Here is a 24,892-nt window from a genome sequence, read left to right on the forward strand (position 1 = left end):
TAATTTAATATTTTTATTCCTAGTGTTAGAAAAAATGGGATTTAATAATATAGAAAATGTATGTTTTAATATCTTATCCTTCATTATGTTACAGCTTTATCCTTAGTGTGAAGTGAACTCATTTTGAACTATCAAGACTTATAGTCCTGTGACATTCCTTTATGCTTTATGCTTGCAGCATCCAGTGAAGAAATAGGATGTTCTTTGTGCAAAGTTAGGAGTTTTCCATAAGGTGCAATAAATATGCCATGGACTACATCTGTACCATCTGGGTTGAAGGTTTTTCCCCTGGGAAAGTGTGAAGATTCATGTTCTCATGTGGAGGTTGGAGCTGACCTCACCCTAATGCCGGGAGGAGCGAACTCCGAGGCTGATACTCCAGCTATTGGCCAGTGAAATCAGAGCGACCAGGGGCAGAGGATCGCGGCCATGATGTTTCTGGAAGGCGGAGATTCAAACACATGTTAAAAGGACTGTTTTTAAAGTTTTCTGTTGTTCTCAAGACTGTCTACAAGTAATTTGCATGTAACTTATGCATCTGTAGGTCTTTTAATTTGAGAATCCAAATATCTGCAACGATGTGTTTTGATCTGTGTTAGAACTATTGTCAGGGCAATAAACTTCGTGTATTTTTAATCCGGTTGAATCCTTGGTTTGCTTCACCACTCTCGACTACTGAACACGCATGGATGGAAAGAACTGAAAAGGGGGAAGATTTCTTTCCTACAATAACAAATCAGTAGAATTAATAAAAACAATATATTCACAACCAACGGCTAGAATTAAAATAAGCTGGAATTTAACAGAAACATTTAAATTGGAAAGATCCACTAGGCAGGGTTGCGGGCTCTCCCCGACTCTATTTGCTCTCTTTATTGAGCCTCTGGCACAGGCAATTCGTGAAAAACCTGAAATTAAAGGAGTCTCAATGAATGGCATTGAACATAAAATAGGAGTCACCAATTCCACATTTTATGAAACTATTGGGAACATATGAACATTTATCGGGATATAAAATAAATATTTCAAAAACTCAGACTCTAAAATTCAGTTATGTTCCCTCTGAATATATTAGAAACAACTTTAAATTCAACTGGAATATGAAAAGTATTAAATACCTAGGTGTGGAAATAACACTAGATTTTTTATATATAAACAATAAAAATTATTCGGAAGTGCAAGAAAATATAAAAAAAAAAAGACATAAAAGATTGTCAACACTTTCACTAGATTTCAGCTCTAGAATTGAAATAGTGAAAATGAACATTTTGCTGCGGTTTTTATTTTTATTTCAAGCTCTACCAGCACAGGTCACTAACACCCAATTTACAAGGTGGGATAAGACAATAACGAGATTCATATGGGACAATAAAAGATCCAGAATAAAATATGGCACCCTCCAGCTTCCAAGGAATAAAGGAGGTATGGCATTACCAAAGCTGAGAAAATACTACATCACCTCACAATTACGGTATTTATGCTGTTGGTGTAACCCCCATTATACTGGAAAATGGAAAAATATGAATGTGAAACTTTACAAGAACCCATTCAAAACATTATTGGAGATAAAGAGTTATATGAAAGAAAGAAAAGGCATTTAGATCCCATAACAAACCATACACTAAATATATGGTTCAAACTCCAAAAAAACCAAAATCTTAAATAATGCATTCATTCATTCATTTTCTGTACCGTTTTTCCCTTTCGGGGTCATAAGGCTGCCGGAGCCTATCCCGGCCACTTGTGGGCGAAGGCAGGGGACAACCTGGACAGGTCGCCAGTCTGTCGCAGGGTAGAATGTCCACAATCACTCATCCATTCACTCTCACAGTCATACCTAAGGACAATTTAGAGTTGCCAATCAACCTATGAAGCATGTTTTTGGACGGTGGGAGGAAGCTGGAGATCCCGGAGAGAACCCACGCATACACGGGGAGAACATGCAAACTCCACACAGAAAGGTCCCTATGGAAAAGCCGGTCAGCTGCGTGACAGAGAGGACAGCGCATGCTCAGGAGAGAATATAACTCAGTCATAGTGACACTAGCCCATCTATTAGCAGCTCCGTAATATACGGGATGATGTTCTCCTACTGCTCGTTCACATAGAGCTGCGGGACAGATGGTAGTCTGAAGACTCCCACACGTAACAACGCATCCTCTCTCGCCCCTCATCCACAAAACGTACAGTATTAAGTCCGATTGCTCTGCATGGACACAATTCACTCCGTCCACCAGCAGCCGCGCGCAGCGACCGGGCGCCGCACAGAGGCGCACGTATCGCGCTGAGGCGCGTGCTTTTCAGTTGCCGCTGCTTTATTTTACTGGTGTGTTTTTTTTAACCAGCCCTGTTACTACCATAATGCTGCCGCGACACAAGCGCAAGGAGAGCTGCTCTCCCGTTCGCCCCTCCCACCACCGCTGCTCCTTGCTTATTCTATAAACACTGACAACAGTGTGGCGAGCTGGGTGTTAGCCCCGCCTTAAGCCCCTAAGACTCATGGGAAATGGGGAATCACGGATGTAAATTTCCTCATCATAACTGAGGGATGTAATGTTGATTATATGGTTACCGTTCGTAATTTTATGTATGATACCCCAATTGTCAATAAAAAACAAAAAATAAATTAATTAATTTAATTTAATAAGTAAAAAAGAACTAAACACACACACACAAAAAAACCATAACTGAGGAACTTGTGAACAGGAGTAAGGTGCATGCTGTTTGTTAGCTGACGCTATGCTGACTCTTCCCACAGTGGGGTTAAAAGCAGTATTTAGCCTGGGAGTCTGGACATGTTGTGACAGGCTGGCCCCATTGCTGATTACATGTGGCTTGTACACTGATGCAGCTTATGTATGTATGAAGGTAGCTCAACACGTGAAAATGAGTGGGTGCGGCTTGTAATCGGGTGCGCTCTATGACCCGGAATTTACGGTATATAAACACAAGTCCAAAAGGGAGTGAGAAGAAGAAAAATCATATTAACTCACCCCGTTTACCTTAAGTCCATACTTTCCCAACTAAACCCAGTACTCCCACCATCAAAGTCCAGTGCCCTACCCAAGTGTATATTCTGTTACAGCCGCACATGTAATTCTAATTTCCAAAAAAACATGCAAATAAATAACAAAACGTATTCTCAAAGTATGCAGATTTACAAATGCTGACATTCTGTATTTTTTTGTATTTGTACATGTTTATCCATGATCATACTTCTGTGTTTATACATGAATTCTTTTATGATTGGACATTGTTTCAAGCATTTACTGGTTCTGTTCCACAACTTCACTGAAACACAGAATCTCTTTTTATTTGTACGTTTTTTATGTATGAGAAATTTATTTTTTTCCCTAAAATTGTATTTTTCCTCTCTTTTAATAAATAATCTTTGGATATTTGTCAGTGATAAATTGTTTTCGGCCTTAAATATTATTTGAGTGGTACAATACTCTACTACATCATGAAGTTTTAGTAATTAATTTTGATTGTATGAATAATTTATTTGTGTGCTCAAGGTAACTGACTTTGTGTGTGATTCGTATTGCCCTCTTCTGAAGTATTGAAAGTGAATGTAACGTTGTTTTATAGTTGTTCCCCCAAACTTCTACACAATAAGAAAAATATGGTAAAACTAATGTACAGTATAACATGTGGAGTGATTTGTGGTCCACAACCAGTTTAGCTTTATTCAACACAGAAATACTGCTGGATAGTTTAGTTTGTAAGTAGCTAATATGTGCTTTCCAGGTTAGTTTGTCATCAATTATGACCCCAAGAAATTTATTTTCATAAATTGTTTCAAGTTTCACCCCATTTATGTGCATGTCAATGTTAATATTTTTACCCTTATGGTGACCAAATAACATCATTTTTGTTTTACTTAAATTTAGTGAAAGTTTATTTACATCAAACCACAGCTTCAGTTTTTCCATCTTCTTCTTAACAATTTCTATGAGTTGCTGCAGATCATCCCCATCACAAAACACATTTGTATCATCAGCAAATAAAACTAGCCGTAATTTGTTAGAAACCTTAAATAAATCATTTATACATAAAATAAACAATATTGGTGTAGAACTCTTAAATAAATAAACCTGATCTCTCCACATTCTCCGTGTCTACCATGCTTTGTAAGTGAGATAGTTAGTGACACAGACACCACTCCAGGTGGCGATCCGGTGTGGGTACCGGATGTTCTCAGGTTGCCGGATGTTCTCAGGGTCCTTCGGGGTCCTCCGACCAATGATGGCGTCACACTATTTGATTGGCTGTAAGTTGCCACGACCAATGAGTTAATGTCGCTAAGTTTTTTTAAAAACTTTATTGACAATTGCGGTGTCATACATTAACAATGACATTAACGTTAACAACGAACAATAACGATGTAATCAATATTGCCTCGAAGATCAGTCACCATTGCCAAATATAACATATTGACATAGAAAATAAAGAATAGAGGGGAAAAAAAGAAACAATGAACATAACACACAAATAAATAAAAACATAACTTAAATAAAATAAAGGAACATAGAAAACATCTAAGTAGTCTAATACTAGTTAAGTTAGGGGTACTCGTGAAGTTTGTATTTCTGAACAAAACTAAGCAATTTCAAGCCATTTTTCATATAATGAAGTGATTGAAAGCAAAAACAAAGCTCTTTATTAAATGTTATAAAAGTGGTTTGGGCTTCAAAACTTGACCTCACCAAGATGGCGGTACTCCCCTCCCATGAGGAACCATGTGATATAACTCATTGGAAGGACCCCGAAGGACCCCGAGAACATCCGGCAACCCGAGAACATCCGGTACCCACACCGGCTAAAAACATTAGCTGGTAGCTCCTCCCACACTCGGCCTGGTGCGTTCACGGAGCTCCAGTACAAAGAAGCTTTGCAGAACTCCAACAGCCACACAGTCCAGTAATATATTTTCATGAGAAAATAAGAACTGCCAGACCGACCCTAAATCACCCAAATTTTGCCTACTCCCCTAAAGCCATTTTTACCCGCAAATTTAGAACTAAAACCGCCCAATCTAGCAACACTGCCGGGAGGGCAAAGTGCGCAGAAGAACAGTGAGCACTGACGTCATCTGACGCCTCCCCCCTGGAAATGCTGACTGGTATTGATTTTTGCTACAGATTTTACGGGGTGGATGTGAAAATGCAAATGCAATCTCCTCTTTGCATTTTCACTTTAATTATGTCACAGAATGAGCAGTTTTAAGCAGAAAAAAATCAAAAAGCATTTTGAAGAATTGTTTTTTCATTTTAATTTTGAATTATTTGATGCAGTTACATTTTGAAAATTAAAAAGAATTTCTGTTAATCCATTTTAATTGTCAAATTAGACATGTCTAAATGAATTTTGCTACTCATTTACCAGAGAACTTTTTGAAAATAAAATGTCAAAACAATTTTCTTTATCATTTGTGACAGAATAAGCGATATTGAAGAAGAAAATGAAAAAGCATTTAGGTAGAATGCTTTTTCATTTTCATTTTGAGTCAAAAAGTGCAGCTTCATTTTGAAAATGAGAAAGAATTTCTGGTTTTGATTTTTATTTTTAATTATGCTACACAATCGCTTCCATAACAGACGCTGCGCGAGCCCACGTCTCCTTTCTTTCTTTCTATGTGCAAGAAAACCTGCTCCTTTCAGCACACACACATACACACACAGAACTGAGCCAGCCTGTCTCTGCATTTCTCCTGTGCGCCAACAAAAACAGCAGCTTCAAGCAGAGGACAAGCTGCTTTTCTGTTCACTCCTTCTGTACTGAAATGGTTGAGGGTTATGAGGTAGAAGGAGCATAGAAAGCTTTAAAATGTAGATAGTTGCACTGCTGTTAGGTTCCACTTGGCCTTTACGTCTCTCTCCCTTCCTCCCTCCGTCTTCTTCTACGACCCACAACTACACATAAGGCGCACCGGCTCATAGGGAAATTGATGACTTTTAAGTGCACCTTATAGTCGTGAAAATACGGTATCTAAATTTACAACTACATATTTAAAGTCCAGCAAACAAGCTTCATCCAGTTGGAGCTGGGGGCGCGAGACAAGCCAAAGGCAGGATCCACAGGCAAAAGAGTTTGATTTGAATGATCAGAACACTGGGGTAATGTGCTTAAAGACATTTCTGTTTCTAAACTGTTTCCATTGAACTTCCAATGTTCTTAACTTCCTGTTGCACTGACAGGACTTTTTCTGCTGCCCTCTGAGAAACATTTGCTTCAAATGGAATTTGGTCTCCAAACTAATTTGATTTTGCTCCTTTCAGTCGGTCTTGTTTCTGGGGGGTCATTTTCTGTCTGTTTCAATAAACTCACAGTGTTTAGTGGAACGTCTCATTCACATAATAGTTCTATTGTGGGATCCAGACTGTGCTGAATGTGATCAAATGTGTTTCCAGGTTAAACCAGAGCAGATCTAGTCCATCTGAAGGTCTAAATGATGCCTTAGCTGTGTTTGGAGCTCATGTCTGGACTGAGCTCAGAGAAAAGTTCAGCTGTTTGCTTCATCCTCACAGACTGAGCTTTGTGTCCTCCAGAGTTGTCCAACTCTTTTCTTTCCTCTCTGACCTAAAGCGCTCACAGCAGATGGTTGACCTTCCTGGATGGATCAGCTGATGTTCTTGATGAGAACATTGTTGTTCCTGCTGAGAGCTGAACTCTGCTTTGTTCACTAGAAGCTGCTTCTTACTGTGAGTCTGAAGGTCCTGGTTCAGTTCTGAAGGCTAGAGGATCATCTTTGGACCGGTCACTCTTCATGGATCCACAGCTGGAGGCTGCAGACTGGACTTTCTGTGTGACCTGTTGACCTCTGCAAACACCAAACCATCAGAGTGTTGGAGGATCTGCTTCTTCATGAACAACTGATGGACTTTGACATGAACACAGACTGAGCTGTTTAGTCTGGAACGACATGACATGTTTGGATCAACAGTTTCCAGGTTTCAGCATTTTCTGTCAGTCAATCCAGACTTTTTTCTAGAAAAGCTGATCCAATTCTCCATGTAGAAATGTAGAAATTCTGAGAGCAGAAAGTCAAACTAGAACAATGTGATGTTTGGAAAGCATGAAAATCTGAATCCTAGGAGTCTGCAGTGATTCTTCTCATTAGACTGGAGCTGCTGTCAGTCAGAGTCAGCAGTCAACATGTTTTCTTCTCCAACATCTCTGATGTCTCTCAGAGACTCTCAGAAGACTCAACTGAAAAGATCTCATCACACACATGATGCTCCAAGTGAGTCTGATCAGAGAGATCCAGAACTGAACCAGACCTCAAGTCCTTCATCTGAAAACTGTTGATCATCTGAACTAGAATCCAGCCTCCAAAAACTCTGACAAACACTCACTCTTCCACTGCTGAACGGATGTCCTTGAAGTTAGGAGGAAAATTCTTTGACTCGTCACTCCTGAAGGACCCCCAGCTGGATCCAGATTCAGATCCAGATTCAGATCCAGATTCAGATCCAGGTCCAGGTTGGTTCCTGTGGAGAATGAAGGTTGTTGGTGTGAGTCCTGAGCTCTGACATGGAGAAGATCATGGACAGTTGGAGATGTTCCTCTCACCTCTGAGCTTTGCTCTGGTTGTCATGGTTACCATCTCTCCTTCTTTTAGAGGGAGGGGCTCCCTCCTGTGGTTCCTCCCACTGATCCATGCTGCTGGATTCACTGGATCCACATCAGCTCACACACACCTTCCTCCTTCACCTGCAGAGGAAACCCTCCTCATCATCAGCTCTGATCCTCCTTCACCAACAGATCAGCTGCTCCTCCACTGATTGGCTCTTCTCTTGTGTTTCCTTTCAGGTTCAGGTGAATGCAGTCAGACAGCAGTGGGAGGCAGAGGAAGCTGCCATCAGCTGCTGCACTTCTGCTCTCCCTCCACCAGGTGGAGACATGGAGCTGCAGCAGCAACATTTCCATTCAGGCAGTTTGACAAAGAAACAACAAACTTCCTGTTTCTACACTTAAGGAAACATGAAGCATCAAGAAAAACAGACAGAAATCAAAGAATGAGGAGAAAAGATAGAAATAAATAAATTCTTCCTCTCAAAGCTCCAACAGAGACTTTCTCATGAACTTTGACCTCCACACAGGTTTGGATGGAGGAGAACAGGAAGGTTTGGAGTCAGAGCTGAAAAAAACCCAACAAGCATCAGCTGATTGTTGTTGAGGTGATGAAGAAGAGTCCTCCATGTTGTTGATCCAACAATGATGAAGCTTTGGAAACAGCAGAGTGATTAGAATTTGCAGAGAAAGAAGATCTTCTCCAAACATTCAGAAACAAACAGTCAAGTTAGTGAAGACAAAGTTCTAGAAACAAACTCACTTCAGTTTCTGCAAAGAGATGAAGAGGAAGAAGAGTCTCCCTCACCGTGTCAACGCAGCTGCAGCACAGATCACTGACTCACAACCAGGAAGAGTCCACCTGGATGGAGGCGGGGCAGCACAGGTGGAGCAGCTGAAGTGGAAATTTGTTGTCAGATTCAAACTGTTAGCCTTCCTGGAATCAAACCCTCACCCTGCCTGTTGTCTACCAAGTGAACAGCCACTGCTCCACAGTCAGAGGATCAGGATCTGATCAGGTTATGTCCTGACATGAAAAAGGGGGCGGGGCTTCTTGTTGGAGGTGAAATGACTGTCAGGAGCTGCAGGATGTTTGTTTCCTGAACTAAAGACAGAGAAGAGGTTCAAGAAGAAACCTGACAGCAGCTGAGAGGAGGGGCGGAGTTTTTAAGCTGATTGACAGATTGTTGATCTCAGTGACTGAGAAAGGTGAGGTCATGTGACCTTCTGCTTCCAGACGTGCATGAACTCCCCTCATCTGTCATCTACTGACACTGAAGCAGAAACTACTGATGGAGCTGAAGGGAGGGGCCTGACTATTTCCTGGAAACAGCTCCTTCTGATCATCAGTCAGTTTCAGAGGAACAGAGAGTTTGTTCACATGCAGCTCAGGAAAATGGCTGACAGTGAAGCTGAGAAGCTTTTCTTTCCATGTCTGTTAGAATCACAACGATTCAAACCCACAAGATCCTAAAAGTGAAGCAGAAGCTGAGAAAGGAGCAGATTGAAGTCAGAGTGGGAACAAGTCAGAACAAGCAGAGATTTGATCACAAAACCAACGGTGAACCACATTCCTGAAGAACGTCTGTGTTCCTCAGTAATAGGGCGTGTCTGAACGGCTGCAGATTCTGCAGAACATCAAGGTTTCCTGCAGCTGGATTAAAGGTGAAATGGCCCAAAAACGTCACCAAGATGAACATAAAGGCAAAAGCGGTGTAGGTATCACAACCATGCAACCTGTAATAACCGTTCGGGGTCCTTCGACTAGTGCTGATGTCACATTATGTGATTGGCTGTCTGTTGGTTCGATGATGTTTCAGACAGTGATTGGTCTGTACAAATTACGTAATACCATAGAAGAAGATATTATGCAGTCTGTTGTAAACAAGCAGAGCTCTGACATAGAGCCAGATTATCTTCTAAACATGCTTTTATTATTGATATGATTATTATTAAATCCATTTGCAGCCAAACGGACTGGGGTCCGAACCCTTCTCCAGACCGAACACTATAGAAAAAAACACTTTCCCATCCTGCAAACATGAAGCTATGGGACTCCAGCAGTTCTGCTCAGAGACACGGTTCTCTGTGTGGAACACCTGGTTCATTCTAACAGCCACAGATCTATTTACAAAGTGGGTTGTGGGAAAATCTCTCCATGAACACTATAAACAATAATGTCAGACACAACTTATGAAGGAAAAGAACTTTAGGATACACAAGGAAACGTGAAATGAAAATATGTAGGGCCCGAGCAGATCTCCACGCTTCATAGTTTGTCCAAGTGGGGCCACCGTAGTGTGACGTCATCCTCAGTCAAAAGGACTCTGAACAGTTGTTACAGGCTGAATAGTTATGGTACCTACAACGAATGGTCAGAAGCTCCTCCCACTCCCTAACAAACCACCAATCAGGCAGGTTAGTTCTGTGGAAAAAAGACTTTAATAAATAAAAACTAGAATTAAACGTCCAGCAACATTTACATTCAGTCACCTTGATAAAGAGGCGGGTGCTGCAGTGGTAGGTCGGCCGACCATGTGTCGAAGTGTCCTTGGGCAAGACACTGAACCCCACCTTGCCTTTGGTGGAAGGTTAGTACCAGTCTTTGGCAGCGGAGAATGTGTGAATGTGTGACTGTAAAGTACTTTGGGCCTTCGAAAGAAGGTAGCAAAGCGCTTTATATGTATACGCCATTTACCATTTAATAAAAAAACAACAAACTTCCTGTTTCTACACTTAAGCAAATATGAAGCATCAAGAAAACCAGACAGAAATGAAAGAATGAGGAGAAAAGAAAGAAAAACATGAATTCTTCCTCTGAGATGCAGAAACAAGCAGAGAGCTGCAGACTGATGAAGATCTCTGGATCACTGATGAAGATGCTGAGATCAGACCTGAGGTGAACCTCCAGAAACAAAGAATCAGAAATCTGAGATTTCCTGAACTCAAGACAGAGAACAGGATCAAGAAGAAACCGGACAGCACCTGACAGCAGCTGAGAAGAGGGGCGGAGCTTCAAGCTGATTGACAGATGGTTGATCTCAGTGACTGAGAAAGGTGAGGTCATGTGACTTTCTGCTTTGTAAGGAGACCCTTTGAAGGTGATTTGATACAAACTACAGAACAGGGGGGTATTCCAGAAAGCAGGTTATGCTAGCTCCCACGATAAGTTTGAGGCTAAGGAAGTTGATAACCTCAGCTTTTGGTTCCAGAAATGGAGGTATGTTTCAGGGTAGGTCAAGTTACCATGGCAACTCATGCTCTGAACATAACCTGGTCTGGAGCAGGTTTAGTTGAAGCTTAGTTTGTTTACAGAGAGGGGAAGCAGCATGGCGTGTCCATTTGAAGATGATTTAGTGGATGAAAAAGCTCAGATAATACTTTTTCCACCATGAGAGGGTGATAAGACCACATATGGATGTTGGAAAGATAAACTTTTTTACTTTGATCTAACTTAATTATTTGCTTCAGTTAAGATAAATCATTTTTTTTGTTAGGTCACCTTAAAAATAACACGTAGTTTTCAGACAATTATTTTCCTTTCGTTCAAATTAATTCAATTAAGTAGGTGTAACTTTGGTGCTGCCGTTAGATCGGCACCGCAAGGGATTCTGGGATATCATTCCCTTTGCCTGTCTGGACGGATTTGGGTTTAAGTGTGGGTTTTTTACAAAATGTGTTTGGTTGTATAGCTTTTTTACTGTGTTTCACCGTGTTTTGCCGAGCTATTTTGTCCTACTGTGCTTACGTCTCTGCACCATGAGTGAGAGTAAGGGAGAGGATGATGAGTTTATAGCACCCCTACCACCTAAACATGTTAAGACAGAGACAGACAATTCTTTAATGAATTTTTGCACTCCATGCATTTTTTTCCGTTCTTTTTATTGTTATAAAAATGAGCATATCTGCCGGCTCAAACTTAGACATATGAAAGTTCAAGAAATATAAGTAATTAAGATGGAAAAAAGATTAATGGAGTAATGTAACATTTAGTTAGATAAATACGTAAATTTGAGTTGTATAAACAATTATTGAGTTTGAATAAATTTAACTAAATTATTTAAATTATTTTTCAGCCCTGTTACTTTTTTGATGGACTTGTAATTTTTTTCCGCCGTCATTAAAATCTCAGACTCCGTCTCACTTAAGTACAGCGCTTTCTTTTTTTTTTCACCACGCGTTTCCATGGTGACTCCAGAAATCGGCGATCTATTGAGAATGTCTTTATGTACCGTGCGTTAACCCAGGGTTACCAAGTCGAGCGTAATTACGCCAACTCATATCCGGTCTTTTGGAACCGACATACCCAGAGTAAGCAAGTTCAGGCGGATTTCAGCCAGAGTTCAGGCTTAAAGTCAGGCTAGTTTAAACATGCTTCCTGGAATACCCCCCAGAGGATGAAATGCTGTTTGTGGAAGAACCAATCAGAGAGGAGCTCCCAGCTCTGTTCCATCAGAATCATGTCAGAAGTTCAGAAATGAAGGAGATGTCAGTACTGAGAGGATTGGAAACATGCAGTTGTTCACTGAGGACCTGAGAGCCTCACAACCTTCTTCAGCAGAGATCAAAGCACTGAGGAGCTTCCACAGCCTCTCTGGAACACATCACTGGAAGGTCATTAGAATGTGAGGTGAGAGGAAGGGTGGAGCAGAGTCACCAACTGTTTGGAAGAACAAGGATCCAGCAGAACTCAAAGTTTGTCCTTCAGGGCAGATCTGACAGATGCATTGTGGTCTCTTTGTGTGTTTGAGTTGTTTTTGTCAGAAACGTGACCTGCAGTGACCTTTAGTTGCTGCTTTTTGGAAGAACTCTTTTCTTTTTGAACAGAAGAACAAGTTAAAGACAAAATTCAGTCTGAGCTCTTCCTCTGCTGCTCCTCTTTCTCACAGAGGAGAACACACAGACACGTCATGGCCTTCATCATGAGTGGAGAAGACAACAGAAACACAAAGACTCACCGTGAAGAAGAAGAAAGTCCTATTCTGTCTGCTCTGGCACGGAGGAAAACTCTCAACTTCCTCATTTCCTGATTCAGGAACACCTGAGCAGAGCTCCGCCCTCTTCTGTGTGTGTTTGTGTTAGTCTCCTCCCAGAAACCTGGGGGGTATTCCAGAAAGCAGGTTATGCTAGCTCCCACGGTAAGTTTGAGGCTAAGGAAGTTGATAACCTCAGCTTTCGGTTCCAGAAATGGAGGTATGTTTCAGGGTATGTCAAGTTGCCATGGCAACTCATGCTCTGAACATAACTTGGTCCGGAGCAGGTTTAGTTGAAGGTTAGTTTGTTTTCAGAGTTTAAACATGCTTAAACATGCTAGTTTAAACTAGCCTGACTTTAAGCCTGAACTCTGGCTGAAATCCGCCTGAACTTGCTTACTCTGGGTATGTCGGTTCCAAAAGACCGGATATGAGTTAGTGTAATTACGCTCGACTTGGTAACCCTGGGTTAACGCACGGTACATAAAGACATTCTCAATAGATCGCCGATTTCTGGAGTCACCATGGAAACGCGTGGAGAAAAAAAAAAGAAAGCGCGACACTTGAGACGGACAGCAGCAAAGTAACAAAGTAAATGGACGGACAAAGTAAATGCACGAGTTTCTGATCTTGTTTCCATTTCCCTTGTAAACTTAAATGAATTACTTCTATTGGTAACAAAAAATTTAGTTACATTTATTCAACGTCTATAAAACTCAATAATTGTTTATACAACTCAAATTTACGTATTTATCTGACTAAATGTCACATTACTCCATTAATCTTTTTTCCATCTTAATTAATTATATTTCTTGATCTCTCATATGTCTAAGTTTGAGCCGGCAGATATGCTCAATTTTATAACAATAAAAAGGACGGGCAAAAATGCACGGAGTGCAAAAATTCATTAAAGAATTTTCCATGATTGTCCTTACAGTTTATGCTTGAAGGGGTGCTATATAAACTCATCGTCCTCTCCCTCCCTCTCACTCATGGTGCAGAGACGTAGGCTCTGTAAGACAAAATAACTCGGCAAAACACAGTAAAACAGCTAAACAACTAAACACATTTGGTCAAAAACCCACAGTTAAACCCAAATCCGTCCAGACACGCAAAGGGAATGATATCCCAGAATCCCTTGCGGTGCCGATCTAACAGCAGCACCAAAGTTACACCTACTTAATTGAATTAATTTGAATGAAAGGAAAATAATTGTCTGAAAACTACGTGTTATTTTTAAGGTGACCTAAAAAATGATTTATCTTAACTGAAGCAAATAATTAAGTTAGATCAAAGTAAAAAAGTTTCTCTTTACAACATCCATATGTGGTCTTATCACCCTCTCATGGTAGAAAAAGTATTATCTGAGCTTCTTCATCCACTAAATCATCTTCAAATGGACACACCATGCTGCTTCTCCTCTCTGTAAACAAACTAACCTTCAACTAAACCTGGTGGGTATTCCAGAAAGCAGGAGTTACCTAGTTACCATGGCAACTCATGCTCTGAACATAACCTGTTCCGGAGCAGGTTTAGTTGAAGCTTAGTTTGTTTACAGAGAGGTGAAGCAGCATGGCGTGTCCATTTGAAGATGATTTAGTGGATGAAGAAGCTCAGATAATACTTTTTCCACCGTGAGAGGGTGATAAGACCACGTATGGATGTTGGAAAGATAAACTTTTCACTTTGATCTAACTTTTTTGAATTTTTGAATTTGAATTGAATTTGAAATGGTTTATTTCAAGCAATCAAATAGAAATAATACACAAAAACAATATAATCATCAGTTATACATTCATACAGTAACTAATCAAACTTAGGATAATTAGACATAATTAATAAATATTGCTTGAAAGGGAGTGGAAGGAAGCGAACTTACATAATCCCACCCCGTTATACTATAACCATTTTATCACATGATTTATCAATATCCGGTTCCTAGGTTTTATCAGACAGAATTAACAATCATAAGGTATCAATAAAGCACATGCCAAAGATGAATTACTTAAGTACTACGTCAAAAATAACTATTTTAGAAATCAACATGGCAAATGCAGCATCTGAAATATATGCAAATTATGTTACTTTTAAAAGTCATTCATATGCTTTAAAACATAATACTATATCAGTAAAATAGACACAACACTGTTTCAGGAATTTTCATAGCAAAAATTTCATCAAGTATCAAAAGTTAAAAACATGTGCAAAGTTATGCTACATTAGGAAAGATTTTTGAATCAATTTATCAATTTTAGGAGCAAGTGAAGTAATATCGATCACTTTAACCATTTTCAAAAGTGATTAATCATTTGTTTTACTCTTTTTATATTTTTTTCGTATTTTTATTTTATTTTTTTATATAATAAAGTAATGCTGTGGGGGAAAAATAAAAAGGGTCCATAAACTGTCGAATTGTCCAAGGTTGGCATTTCTTCTTTTACTGATAACAGCCGATTTTCTTGGTTTAAACAGTAAATAGTTTTCTTCCATGTTATGTCTGCAGACATTAGATTCAGGTCCATATCCTTCTTCAGCTGATATCAGCTGCGGTGAAAGTTGAGGTCAAGTTGTCTGCAGCTCAGAACTCTGCTGTTATTCAGGTGACGTTAGACGATGGAGAAAGTGATGATTCCAGGTGTCATATTTCTTGAAATTATTTGGCTCTTTGGTTTATTACTCCACGTTGTTTCAGACGACCGTAATCAAGCACTTCTCAAAGTCCTTCATGGTGTTCACGACCAGAACCTTGGACCAGTCCTCTGGACCGAGTGGTTTGACGTAAATCCTGCAGCCTTTAACCCAAGTGTTCTCAATCTGCTTACGCTTCCTGAGAAGCCGTGCATGTTTTGAGATTTCAGCATTCCTTCTGGTCAGATGGTCGTTCAGATAAGCAGCCGGACCTTTCAGGTGTTTCCTTTGGGTCATCAAAGCTAGCTTGTGTTTGTGATTCACAAACCTGATGAGGATCGCTGGTTTATCCGTCTCCTTTCTCCTGGGGAGCAGGTGGCAGGTCTCGATGGTATTGAGATCCAGGGAAATCCCTTTAGATGTGAGAAATGAAAGTATTTGCTGTTCCAGCGACGCTGCACCGAACTCCGTATTAGAACTGCTAGCTACGCTAGCGCTAGCATTAGCAATGCTAGCTCCAGCTGCATTCAGCTTCGCTCGAGGCTTGATTGGTACTCCAGTGAGAATGACATTATTCATCCTTACTTGCTGTTCCACATCGTCCAGTCTTTTCTCCAGAATCTCGACCCGGTTTTCTCGCTGCTCGTTTTGAGCCCGAAATCTTCGGAACTCTTCCATCATCTCCCAGAGCGGTGTTAGCTAAGCCGACACTTGATCCATAAAACTTTTCAGCGTTTCTTGAATAATGTCACGAGACTTTTTGAGCTCTTCATATTCCTGGGGTTTCTTCGGGGGCATGGTCAGCTCTCTTTTTTGGAGAAAAATCAACTTTTTAAGTAATTTGAAGATAGTTGTATTCGCAGAGAGGCACGCCACGCGTCCTGCTGTATAACCCGGAACCGGAAGGTCCGGGTTATTTGCTTATTTGTTAATTATTTGCTTCAGTTAAGATAAATCACTTTTTAGGTCACCTTAAAAATAACACGTAGTTTTCAGACAATTATTTTCCTTTCATTCAAATTAATTCAATCAAGTAGGTGTAACTTTGGTGCTGCCGTTAGATCGGCACCGCAAGGGATTCTGGGATTTCAATACCTTTGCCTGTCTGGACGGATTTGGGTTTAACTGTGGGTTTTTGACCAAATGTGTTTAGTTGTTTAGCTGTTTTACTGTGTTTTGCCGTGTTTTGCTGAGTTGTTTAGTCCTACTGTGCTTACATCTCTGCACCATGAGTTAGAGTGAAGGAGAGAATGATGAGTTTATATAGTACCCCCACAACCAAACTTGTAATGACAATGAGGGAAAATTCTTTATTGAATTTTTGCACTCCGTGCATTTTTTCCGTCCTTTTTATTGTTATAAAAATGAGCATATCTGCCGGCTCAAACTTGGACATATGAGAGATCAAAAATATAAGTAATTAAGATTGAAAAAAGATTAATTGAATAATGTGACATTTAGTTAGATAAATACGTAAACTTGAGTTGTACAAGATCAGAAACTTTGTCTGTTATTTTTTCTAAGCAGAAACTCTTTTTTTGATGATGCAGCCGTGTTACTTTTTTGATGGACTTATAATTTTTATCCGCCGTCATTAAAATCTCAGACTCCGTCTCACTTCCGTCTCAAGTGTCCCGCTTTCTTTTTTTTTTCTCCACGCGTTTCCATGGTGACTCCAGATATCGGCGATGTATTGAGAATGTCTTTATGTACCTCCTGTGCACGTGCATTAACCCAAGGTTACCAAGTCGAGCGTAATTACGCTAACTCATATCCGGTCTTTTGGAACCGACATACCCAGAGTAAGCAAGTTCAGGCGGCAGATCTGAAAAAAACAAAACAAAGACAAACATGTTCATTTACTGAAATGTTCTAGTTTACTGAGTGAAAGGGGACAAAAGTAGTTCAGAATCACAAAAAGACTTGAGTTTTTGTTGTGAACTCCGTGAAAATTGAGTTAAAAAGGAGCCCAAACCATTGTCCCTCCTCTCCCTTGTTTAACAGTTGGTATCCATTCTTGTGTTGTTATATGATGTTTGGTTTTTCTAAATATGGTGCTGATTCTGAAAGTTCTGCTTTTGCTAAGAAACCTGTTTGTCAGTTTTTATGCAAATGTAACCTGAGCTGCTCATTTGTTTCTAGAACAGCAGCAGAATAAGAGGAACAATGAGTCTCGATGGTTGGACTATTTTTAGCACGAGAAAGATGAAATAAAGAAGAAAGAGCCGTCAAACGGTTCTGGACAGTCCACATGTCAGCTGTGGCATCGGCAACACTTTCAAAATCAAAGATCATTTTTACAAAGTTTTCATAAATTTGATGTCAGATTAAGACTGTGAGCCTTCCTGGAATCAAACCCTCAACCAGCCTGTTGTCTACCAAGTGAACAGCCACTGCCCCACAGTCAGAGGACCAGGATTGGATCAGATTTTGTCCCTACATGAAAAAGGGGGCGGTGCATCTTTTAGATTACACAATTTGTGGTATGCGTGTGTGTGTTTGGGGTGCATGTGCTTGCGTGTGTGTATTTGCATAGGTGTGACTCTCCACTTCTCTGCAGTTACAAGAAATCACGTGACTGCAGCTGCAGCAGTCAATACGCTGCTGAGTCCTAAAGAGTTAGAAATTCAGAAATATACAGAGCCCCCCAGGTGCCAGTGGTTAAAAAAATCAGATAAACCATGTGCACGGACTGATCAACTGTGTTTCACACTGATGCTCAATCGTGCACTAACCCCACTTGGACAGATCTGTGGAGATTTGCTGGGGCTCTACATATTTTCATTTCACGTTTCCTTTTGTAACCCAAAGTTCTTTTCCCTCATAGTTGTGTCTGATATTATTCTAATGTTTATATAGAGATTTTACTACAACCCACGTTGTAAAAAGGTCTGTGGCTGTTAGAATGAACCTGCTGCTCCACAGAGAGAGAACCGTGTCTCTGAACAGAGCAGACGGAGTGGTAGCTTCTGTTTGCTGTCGGTGGTGGTGGTGGGGGGGTTGCTTTAAATCCACTGTGAGCTACAGAGGAGACTTTGGTCCTGCTTTGTGTGAACAATCAGCATCATCAATTAACTCAGAAAACACACTGATTTAGATGATGATCGTATTGGTAAGAACTAAATGTGATAAATTGATGGAAAATCCTTTTTTTTTTCAAATTGGCAGTTTTTTCTGTTCATTTTTATCTCCATAGCAACCATTTTATCTTTTTATCGCCTGGGGATAATGAACAGATGGATGTCAGTTTCAGAGGAATCAGAAAAAAGTTTTTTTGATTTCCTTTCCTTTTATTTTCTCCTTATATTTCAACATTTATTTATGAAAATCAAATATTAGTTCAGACAGAAATCTTAATGGTTGTCTTGTTCAAATAAACAGTCCTTCAGTTCAGTTTTATCTTGCCTTGATTGACACACATCTCATTCAACCTTCCAGCTAGCTTGTCTCCTGTTCTTCTCTCTCCCGCTCTCTCTCTCTACGTCTGTCTCTCTCTCTCTGTATCTCGTGATAATTCAGGAACATTGACTTTTTTTACATTTTCCTTCCTTGTTCAGAACAAAACTTTTTTTCCAAAAATATTTTCCTCATATTGTTTTCAAACTAAATCCAGACTCCCAATGGAAACTATGTCACCTACTTTCAAATGTTCCTTCTGCTGGTCTGGTCAGCATCGGGTTTCATTTTGGTTTGGTTTCCTGATGCTTTCTTCTCTGTTGTTTTTTCCTTTTCTGTCAGAGGTCCATCTTCTTTTTCAAGATTTGGACATTTAGTGCAGATGTGCATTCCAAATATGAACACGGCTGCTATGTCTTCTGACGCTCCGTGTAGAGTAGAACGACATGTCATTAATATTTCTGGTTCATCATCTCCATATTTTTCCCTCACATTTGCCCTGAATGTTTTCTTTAGGTTCAGTGACTTGTGAAAGTATTCAACCCCCTTGAAGTTTTTAAGCTTTTGCCACATTTGAAGCTGCAAAAAAGATATATATAGATATCAAGATATAAAACTGTAAAAAAATTGTGAACAATCAACAAGTGAGACATAAACATGAACTGGAACGAAGTTTATGGGATATTTCAAACATTTTTAACAAATAAAAAACAGAAAAATTATTATTATTATTATTATTATTATTATTATTATCATTATTATTAATGTGATCCAAGTGAGTTTCAGCTGGAATGATCCAAGTTTCCAAAAGCTTCAGTCTGGATCTCATTCTAGTGAGAGATGAACTAAAAAGAGCTGCTGCTCATTTGATTGTTGCTGCTTTACTTTCTACCAACATTTGGATCCAATATTAGAAGAACAAGGATTTGTCTTCCTGTTTGTCTTTCATCCAAATGACTGAATTTCACCGAAGAAAAGTCATTTTTCAACTCCAGAGACTCCCACAGTGAGACACCTGCTGGCTGTTCTTTGTAACTGCATCTGCAGCTTCTAGAAACGTTTCTGTTTTCATCTTTTCAAACAGTTTGTTTTCTTCACATGAAGCCTAAAGAAATGTCCTCAGAATGATGGAAACAGTTTTTCTGCAGCTTGAAGCTGTTCTAGAAGATTTTCTTCTTTAGTGCAGAGAAATCTCTCATTTGATGAGACGGAGGAACTGCAGCAACGTTTCCTGGAAAACCTCCACATTTCATTGAAACCATGTTGGAACTTTGTCCATGAGGTCACATGGTCTGGAAGAAGCCCCAGTTCCAGCTGACAGAAGTCTGGTTCTGATCCATCAGATCTCACTAGCAACAGAACCAAAGCTTCACGTGTTGCAGCAACAGTTTCCATGTTTGGGAGGATCTTCTGAAGAACAGCTCAGTTCCAGATCACATCATGATGTTTGATGTTTTCTTCATTCCAAGAAATCATCTGTGTCTCCTTTGATCTGTGCTGAGTCAGCACTTTGACTTCTTTTCAACTTCAGATCCATCATTTACAATCAAGGATGTATAGATATATATGATCTAGAACTTCTTTCTAGGATTCTTTTTTTTTTTTTTTTTTTTGAAAAAAAAAAAGTTTAATTAAAGAATGAGACATTAATTCAAACGGCAAAACAAAAGCTGGAGAAAAGAATCCCCCTCTAACCAAACATATGGCTGGTTCTCTTTGTTTTTCAGATATTTTTACTACAGGATAAAATCCTCTCACATCTTTTGTCCCACAAAATAAATATGAAAACCAATAAACACAGAACAAAACGTTTCATTTTGAAGTGTGTGAAGGCAGCCTGCGTAGATTTCTTTTTTCTTGAATGGTCACATTCTTTTTTTTTTTTTTTTTTTTTTTTAACTTGTCCTGTCCAACAGCTGGGCAGACAGACGAAAGCTGAGGGCCTCTTTTGTTGGACATATTTTGCTTTAACAAGAGGGGTTATTAATCTTCTGACAAACCAAAGGTATGTCTGAATAAACCCCTTTTGTAATTGAGGCCAAACTTTATTAATTTCAATCATGTCTGAAAATCTTTGGTGTTGGACCGGACGGAAAAGGAAAGAGGGGAAGAAGAGAGAGGGATGTTAGAGAGAGAGGGGGTAGGGGGTGATAATAGGAGGGGAAGGGGGATAAGACCATGAAGCAGCATAAAGCAACAAGTTTACTGGTTGTTAATCATTATAGTAAGGTTCAAATGCAGTACAAAAAGGGCGGGGCCCGTCCACACACACACTCAAATGTTATAAACACACCTGCTAGCTGCAAAAATGTCCACCTGTCGACATGTACACAAAACAGATAGTGTTCACACACGCATACTTATGCCTTAAAACCAACTAGTGTGAAATATTTCAGTCATTCAGTCATGCAAGCTATTAGTGCAAAGGTGAGCTAACACCAGTGCTCAGGTGAGGTTTTATGTTCTTCTAAAATGGATCGTGGAACGTGAAAAGAAGGAGGGAGAGTGCCCAGACATCCCCACCCCAAGACCCCCACCACAGCAGCAGCGGCAGCCGGAATCCCCCCAACGCCACACGGGAACCGGCAGGGAACAACCGCCGCCCGGGCGACCAAGCCCGCCACCCAGGCCAGGGCCAGCAGGGCCGCCGCAAGGCCCCCAGAGCCAGAGGCCAGGGAAGCACGGAGGGAAAGAGAGCGCCGCCCCAGCCCAACCAGGAGAGCAGCCCCCCCGCCGCGCCGGGAGAACCCAACGCAGAGCCCCACCGGAGAAGGACGCCCACAGCCCCAAACGAGCACCCCACCACCACCCAGGAGTTCCGGGCATCCCCCCGCCCCAACCCCAGGTACGAGCCAGGACCCCCCAAGGGAGACCCGCTCCGCACTCCAGGCAGCCATCCGCCCGGCCCACGGTTGGTCCAGGGAGGAGCGAGGCAGGGGGCCCGCCGCCCCCGCCCAGGAGGGGGGAACCCCGGGGAAAAAAAGAGGGCCCACAAGGGGTGTTATAAATATGGCCCGACCAGGCTCGGCCACAGTTGGAAATTTGGCGGGGCCCAGCACTCAGGAGCAAGGACCAGAACCCACCCCCCAGGGACCAGACACCCCCGGCTCAGATGTAATGTGAACTCCCCCACCGCGCGGAGAGAGCACCACCGGGCCCAGGAAGCCGGCACCCCGGGGACACGGCCGCCGTTGCAAAGGGGCCCGCACCCCCCACCAGGGAAGAGGCAGGGGACAGATGGACCCAGGTCCCACCTTCCTTGCAAAATGTGTGTGCGTGTATGTGTGTTTGAGATGGTGTGTGTGTGCATGTGTGTGTGTTTATGTTGGGATGTATATATTGAGGGGGGAGGGGTGTGTGTACTAAGGGGGGTGCAGTTAAAATTGGCGGGTAGGGCACTAAGGGGACATCTCCTGATTACTCACAGTGACGTCCCCTCACCCTCCCCACCAAGGGGCCCTAAATGTCTAAGGTGCGGTTAAAATTGGCGGGTAGGGTGCTAGGAGGACATCCGCTGCTTGCTGGCAGTGATGTCCAAGCACCCCCCCTACCAAGGGCCCTACATGTCTAAGGTGCAAATAAAACCGAAAGAGGGGGGGCCCACTCCATACGGCAACCATAGGAGGGGGGCCACTGCCTGGTAAACCCCCCCCCCAAGGCTCATCGCAGGCTAAGCCCCCCACCCCCTCACCCTATTATGAGGTTATATGAGGAAGGGGGTAAGTTGGGGACAGCTGATAGATTGTCCCCCGGTGGTCAAACAGCTGTCCCCCGCCCCCCCCCCCCAGCAAGGGGGCCAGGCCCACCCAGCCCCGGGCCAACCCCGGAGGCGCCGACACCCCAGGCCCAGCACCACCCCCCCCACACAGAGAGAGAGGAGCCAGAAAGCGCCGCCCCCCCCCCCCCCCCCCCCCGGAGCAAGCCCAGGCCCCCACCCCCAAACGCCGGCCCTAGAAGAGCTCTGGTCAGGCCTCGACGGGACCGAGGCAGCCAACCGGCCGGGGAAACCGCCGATGGCCTCAGCGGGGACCCCGACCCGTCAACCCCCCCCGCCCCGTACCAATAGTGGACCCCCCCCTCCCCCAGAATGCCCCCCCACAGGTCAGGGCCGACAAGACCCCCCCCCCAGACCCCGCAGCCGAAGCGGAGGACACCCAGAGCGACCGGGGGCCCCAAGAGGGTTGTCCCGTCCCGCCCCAGAGCCAGGGAAGGGCCGATCCCAGCCCCAGGCGTAGATGGGAAGCCCATCCAGCGCCGCTGGGCCCCCCCCTCCGAGCAGCGCCCCCCGCCAACCCCCCCCAGCACAGGCAAAGGGACCACCCCCCCAAGCCAAGCATGACCACCACCCCACCCCCCCACCACGCACCCCCACACCCAAGCCCAAAGGACCATGCAGCGCCCCAGCCCGCCCCACCCAGGCGCCGGACCCGACCCCCAGACCAACGGAGCCCCCAACAACCCCCGCCAGGCACCGGAGGCCCCGACCCCCACCCCGGCCCACGGCAGAAGGGCAAGGAGCAGCGACGACCAGGCCCCCCCCACCCCCTAAGTCACGGAGTTAGCTATGGGAGACCAGAGAGACCGAATTCTTTCGAAGTTACTTGAACTTTGGGCTGACATTTTTTCCAAGCTGATATGATCAAGCAGCAGATTTCTGTGTTGACTTATATTTATATTTTTTTTGCTTTTCCAATTTATTAAAATAGTTTTTTTAGCAATGCAAAGAGTTATGAAAATGATAGAGCCTAATCCTCCTTCTACATCGATGGCACTCATGTCACCAAGCACACAAAGTGACGGTGAAGCTGTGATTGAAACCTTAAGCCAGACTGATAGATCGGCACATACCTGCTGCCAGAGAGCCTGGACAGGCGTGCAGAACCATAGTGCATGCATGTAATTGTCGGGTAGATTACTGTCACAGTGCTGACAAATGTCTGAGTTACTGAGACCCATCTTGAACATCCTCTGTCCAGTGTAGTAAATTCTGTGAAGAGTTTTGAAATGGATTAGCTGCAGATTTGGACTTTTTGTCATTTTAAAGGTGTTTAGACAAAGTTCTGACCAAAAACTTTCATCTGTGCTGATGCTCAAATCCGCATCCCATTTTGTTGTCGGAAGTGAAATATTGTTATCTAAATTGCATAAAAGTTTGTATATTTTGGAGAGAGTTTTATTCATTGAGAAATTGATCAGAGTGGTAACTACATCTGGTAGCTTTAAATCGTTGTCTCTGTATTTAAACTTTTTAGTAATAATTGATTTAATATTCCAAGAAGTTATATATTCCATGTTTGTCTTGAAGTTCCTGGGGAGTTATGAATCTTCTATCAATAATTATGTGCTCTAGTTGTTTTATGCCCCCTGCTTGCCAAGCTGGGAAGTGAATCATTTTTTTGTTAATAAGGATGTCCGGGTTGTTCCAGATGGGTGTCATTTTGCACGGTTGAATTGATGATTTTGATATTTTGAGAAATTCCCACCAGGCTGTTAAAGTGGCATTTATATTAATACTTTTGAAACAATCCTGTTTTTTAACTATTTGGCTAATAAATGGAAGATCTGACAGATTGATCTTTCCACATAATGCCTGTTCCAAGTCTAACCATGAGTTAGTTTCTGGATTATTTTTTAACCATTTTAAGATATATTGTAATCTATTTGCAAGAAAGTAATTGTGGAAGTTAGGTAATTCTAATCCTCCACAGCTTTTTGCAGATTTTAAAGTTTTTAGACTAATTCTTGCAGGTTTGTTGTTCCATAAAAAAGCTTGATATGGATGAGTCTAATGTTTTGAACCATTTTAATGGCGGTTGTGTGGGAATCATTGAGAAGAGATAATTAACTTTGGGTAAGATTTTCATTTTTACCGTGGCTACCTTGCCCATAAGGGACAAAGGCAGGTTGGTCCAGCGTGTTAGATCGTCCTGTATGTTTTTCAGTAATGGGGTGTAGTTTAGCTGCACCTTTCTAGGATTCTGATGGACTTCATCAAGATGACTCCTCCCACTTTGGTTTCTGTCAAATTTAGAAAAACTCAAAGAACCAAAATCAATCCAGTTTGGATCAATTCTGTCTTTCAGATCTTTGGAAAAACTGAAAGAATCTCTGCATCCCAGATTTCTTCTTGGGTTTTGGTTTCTGCAGGTTTTCAATCTCCTCTTTGATCTGACTGAATGTGTCCATCAAGGTCTTTGAAAGCATCATTTTCTCCTCCTCCTCCTCCTTCTTCTTGAGGGTCTCTGTGAGTGAGGAGATCTCCCCCAAAAGGGAGGACTGTTCTTGCTGCCGTTCACTGCTGCCGTTCTCCTTCCAGGTTC

The 24,892-nt window shown here is 42.0% G+C and overlaps 2 protein-coding genes across 2 annotated transcripts in view; both read right to left on the bottom strand.

The window, feature by feature from the left end:
* The window catches only part of LOC144986842 (protein NLRC3-like), a 52,822-nt gene extending 46,063 nt beyond the window's left edge, over positions 1 to 6,759 (bottom strand). Inside the window, exon 1 of the mRNA XM_078935240.1 lies at positions 6,704 to 6,759. The gene's annotated coding sequence lies outside the window, so the exon portion shown is untranslated. The remainder of the gene's footprint in view (positions 1 to 6,703) is intronic.
* LOC101164420 (uncharacterized) overlaps positions 1 to 24,892 on the bottom strand; it is a 736,165-nt gene that overhangs the window by 571,815 nt on the left and 139,458 nt on the right. The gene's annotated exons all lie outside the window — the stretch shown is intronic.

The sequence above is a fragment of the Oryzias latipes genome, chromosome 2 (assembly GCF_053564925.1).
Source record: "Oryzias latipes strain Hd-rR chromosome 2, Olatipes_Hd-rR_3.1".
In the NCBI taxonomy this organism is placed as follows: Eukaryota; Metazoa; Chordata; class Actinopteri; order Beloniformes; family Adrianichthyidae; genus Oryzias; species Oryzias latipes.